Source organism: Alligator sinensis, unplaced genomic scaffold (assembly GCF_000455745.1).
Source record: "Alligator sinensis unplaced genomic scaffold, ASM45574v1 scaffold150_1, whole genome shotgun sequence".
NCBI classification, from domain to species: domain Eukaryota; kingdom Metazoa; phylum Chordata; order Crocodylia; family Alligatoridae; genus Alligator; species Alligator sinensis.
The window spans coordinates 3,920,792-3,925,988 of NW_005841840.1; positions in this window are offsets into that span (position 1 = coordinate 3,920,792).

The following is a 5,197-nucleotide window of genomic DNA, read 5'->3' on the forward strand; positions in this document are numbered from 1 at the left end:
GGGGGGCTATAGTCACACCAAAATTTGCCTTAGCCCCCCTATAGCCACCCCTCCCAGCACCGCCGTCCCGCACAGCTGAACCTGCCCTACTCCCACCCACAGCCAGCAGAGACGCAGCACACCTGGTCCAGCCTGGCCTCAGCCCTCCACGAGGAAGAGGCTGGCACTGCCCCTATTACCGAGTCCAGAAGCTGGCCTTATCTGCCCCAAGCCCTGCCCTCCCACCACCCTCCCAGCGCTGCTGGTTCCCTCTTCAGCAGCCTTGTATTCTGGGATCTGCAGCTCAATTTAAATGGGTGGTTGACACCTGCTGCCCCTTGCCATCAGGCCTTCGGTAACCTGCTCCTCTCCCTTACTAGTAACAGGGGTAGGGGTTCCCTGTTACAACTCAGACATTGCTCTGGTCCCTTCATCTCTTGCCAGAGGATGAAATGACAACACAAAGGGCATAGCACTGTGCTAGAACAAAATGCAAAGTATCTTGACTCCTGGAGCATGTGAGCACAAATACACTGACCCTGACTTAGCTCCAGCATTTAAATAGGGATGTGACGTTTGGCAATAGTGATTCCAAAGCAGGAGAGAGCTCACAGGTGAACTGACTGGTGGGTTCGGGCAAAGGGCAAAGCAGTTTGGGAAGGCAAATTAAGGGCCACCACAGCATGGAGATGACTACATTAACCTCCTGGTGAAGTCACTTATTTCAAGATGAGTCCAGTAAGAAAAAAATAGCTGTCATTATACTGAGAAAGTTCATTGTGTGATGCAGATACTTCTATTATGCTGCAACCCAGTTTACTCCAAAGTAAACCCTCCCTATGTACACCAGCCCTGGGATTAAGGCCCAACTTTTCGTATGGGTGCCTAGGCCTAATTTCCATATTGCTGAATAGTTGTTTTGTTTTAGAAGTTGCAAACCCTCCTGGTATCTGAAATGTCCCAGATCCATAAGCATCCAAAAACCGTATCAAGATGCATGTTTCTATGTGTCACCTGTCTAGTGTTACCCACATCTAATTTCCTGATTAGGTAACAAGACACATCCAGTCTCAGTAAATTGTAATTACTGGTATGATGGATGTATCCTCTGTAGAAAAATGCTTTCAATTTGTCTAAACATCATAGAACTCAAGCAAATGAATAACATTTTGGGATATAGCCAGAAATATATAACTAGTACAGATATCATCACAGCTCCCACTAGTATATTTTAAATTAAATTGCATGGAATATTTCTATTTTTGTGTTTTTACAAAGCCTAACTTTAAAGCCAAATGTAACCTGAAAGTGTCCTTCTAAAGTATGAATTACATCTCTAAATCTGTGGTGCATTTGCAAAGCATAATTTGATTGCAGTTGAAATATGGATTACATTTGACTGATAATGAGCTCCTGTTTGGGGATTACACAATGATATACTGTCAATGTTTTGACAAGACACTCAACATTTGTCTCCCAAAGTGGGGGAACAGAGGGGAAGATTCTTACAGAGGTCATGAATGAAGTGAAGAACTGACCCTTTTGCTTTCCCAATTAGACAAAATCACCTTTTCATAACCATGTAGCAAACAAACTTCTGTTCAATGCTTTCCTAAGTTTATAGTTTGTTCTTGGAAAATATTCTGAACTCACTGACAGAAAACTACACCATTCAACTTAAGTTTCTGGAAGTTGCAGCTGAAGTGAAAGCACTGGACCACATCTGCATAAGGGTATATAATGATGTAGTGTACCATTTACACTAGATCTATTCGCACTATACCTATTTACAGCAACCAATAATGATTTGACGCAGAGTGGAAGGACCTGGGACTTCCCCCCCCGCCCAGCCCCCAAACATCCATCCCTTGGTGCAATCCGGTCCCATTCCAAAGGCAAACTATTGATCTTTAAATATGATCCCAAAGGACATGTCACATCTGGCAAGGAGCTAGTAAGTAGGATCTAGGAAGGCTGGGACTTTGTGGGACAGAATGGATTTGGCCCTAACTCTCGCTTCTGTTTGATGACAGAATTTAAGAAAAAGAATTGCTATGCCCATCAGTGTCCTCTCTAGCACATTATCAAACTGCAGCTCCATGTGTACTTAACTAACATCCGTTTTACAGAAACCATTGTTTAGTCTGGAGCGTGATGTTCAGATGAGACAGGCAGGATTGATGATTCCACTTCCTAAGGCTAGTCTGCACTGAGAAGTTTTACCAGAATGACTGCATCAGTTAGTGACATGATTTTTTTTGCTGACATGACTGTACCAATGAAGACTTCTTGCAGTGGTTCTCTACCTTTTCAGACACAAGTCACCCTTCTATGACTTTTCTGAATTTAGCAGCACCCCCTGTAGTGGCAGGCACAGGGAGTCTCTCTTTTTTCCCCACACAGGGAAGATACGCCCCTCCCACCTTTGCCTCGATTCGTGAAGGCCAGGGGGTATCCCTCACCTGCCTGGAAACACAAGGGCAGATGAAGCACTTACTGTAGTATAGTAGTATTGCTGGTTTTGGCTCTAAGGCGAAGCAGCAGCAGGGGCAGCCTGAGGCCCCCTCCCATCAGGCCCAGGTGCAACATGGCACTTCTTCCTGCTACAGCCTTTTCCCAGTCCGGCCCCACAGCAGGTCTCCAAGAAACAGGCATGGCAGTTCTACCTGGTGGCATGGGTGGGACATCACCCTTAAAAGGATCTTAGAGCACCACAGGAGCCATGGCACCTGGCTGAGAATCGCTGGCTTAGTAAATGGTTAAGATGGTAATTTTTCCTGTGTGTTATAAATGCACACGTAAATTTAATCACGGAGCTGCAGAAATTTCATTTATAAGGAAATAAGATGTATTTAGAAGCATTCTAATGCCAATTCACTATTTACAGCAAATTTAAATTTAATTTTGTAAGTTTGGATTCAAATCTTTCATTACCTTGCATCCAGTTACTTAATTTTATGCCTGTTTAGCAGAAAAGTATACCGGACTATACTAAGCCCAAGTTCACTATATAGATTTGTCCAAACCTATATAGTGAGTCAGTGCCAGAAGCCAAATGAAAGTGAAGCTGTAAATCCACCTAACAGGCCTGATCTTGATTTAAGCCCTCACTTTCCAGAATTATGTTCCTAATTTCTATTAATACTTGCTTTTTCCTATCTAATTGTTTTCTTTGCTCTGGGATTCCTATACAAATCAGGTTTTAGAAGCATTTCTATGTATGCCTGGAATGTGGAAAATAATTTGAATTTTTGATTACTAAGGATAAAATGTTATTAGCCCATTTACAACTAATCAGGCAAGGACATGTTCAGACTTGGAGATGATTTGCCTAAGCACTGGTCTGGTATGGTAGCACTTTACATCATCATATATGGCTCCTTTTTGCTTGTATATTTATGGTTCTGCAATAAATTTTCCCACTAAGGATAAATAAAGTCTAGGGAGGAGTTTTATCTCTTGGCACCAGATGCCTGAATTTAATGAGGCCAGCATATCTGCACCTAGCTCCCAAGGAAGCTCTTTCCTCACACTTTCCTATTACCAGCATGAATGGCTGGGCACTCCTTTGCTGTGCAGAAAGTTGTGTTAGCGTGAAGTCAGGCAGAAGGTAAGGCAACTAAAAACTAACTAGTCTCTAAATCTCTGTACCAGTTAGTCTCTAGCCACCCTGCCCTATGTTCTGCCTCTCTGATATGGATATTCCTAGGTTATGTCCTGTCTCTTGGGAACCAGCAGCAGTAAATCAGACAAGTATTCAAGCTTCTCTGATTGCATGTGGGGTCTACCCCCACTTCATGCCATGTTTGCAACTGCACTCCATCTGTGAATTCATCACCAAGGACCTGGCTCACATTCTCTCCCTGGAAGTTCATTACTGTTCAAGAAAGCCTGTTGGTCCTTAAAAGAGTGCCAGTGCTAAATAGCAGTGATATTTACAGAAATGCCCAATAATCCCAATTCTTCATATTATAAATATGTTCTCACTTTCCTACTCTGTAGAGGCTGCTTACACCTTCCTAACTGTACAAACTGCAATATTTTTCTTGCTCTTTTGCAGAAGATAGGTTTGGCTGCTCCTGGCCAAATGCCTGATAGAAGTGGAAAGAAAATGCCACAAGAAGCAGAGCTGTATTTCTGCTCAAAATCCTGTACCTTCTTTAGTCATGTGCAAAATGACTGCCAAATGCACATACAGTGTTACCATTTTGATTTGGTAGTATTTGACACCCAATTTAAACAGGTATCAGTAAATAAAAAGGTGCTAGGTACAATTGTATTCTGTCTATTTGTTCTTACATGTTAATCACTACAGGATCTGAACACTTTCCAGGGATATATTAAGCAATCGGATTACCATTTGTTTTGTGTTTCTTTTTCTCCCACTCTCTCCCCAGGGGCAAAAGCATGTGTGCAGTGGCATGTTTTATTTTTTGTAGGGTTTTATGTGTTTTGTTTACTTTTTATTCTTTCATACTAGAGCATGAAGCCCACAGAGCTTCTTGAAAGAGCCATAAATGAAAAAAGGAGTCAGCTGAATTTTTGAAAGCTCTTAGATGCAATATTTATTCAGGAAAGAACTGAAGATGGGTGAAAGGGTTACCTAATCATTCACTAATTCTCAACCAAGGTGCCACAGCACCCACAGGTGCTGTCAGGTCTTTTTAAGGGTGATACACAACATTAACACTGTAAGATGTTCAAACGCCTACACATGATTCACAAGATAAACCCAGCAATTTGAAATAGGAATTCACAGTGTCAAACCAGTCTGACCTTCTATGGTCTTTCTGAGTTCTTTGCAACAGAATTGTTCTATTACTTTTTCAAAGTCAAAAACCAAGTGAAAACAAAGAGCTGGCATGTTTCAAGGGATGCCTTGAGTCTGATGAAGCAATCAGGGCTCATGGTAGAGGTGATATCTTTTATTAGACCAACAAGATCTTTGCAAAAAAAACCAAAACCTTTAATTGCTAGCTTTCGGGCACAAACACTCTTCATCAGGAATCAGAGAAAAGATAGTAAAAGTTAGAGAAAAGATAGTAGAAGTTCTCCTGGGTACATGCCTGATGAAGGGTGTTTGTGCCCAAAAGCTTGCAATTAAAGAATTTTTTTTGCAAAAATCTTGTTGGTCTAATAAAAGATATCACCTCTATCATGAGACCTGATTGCTTTTTCCTCTAGACCAGTGCTTCTCGAAGTGGCGGGCGGCGGGGCG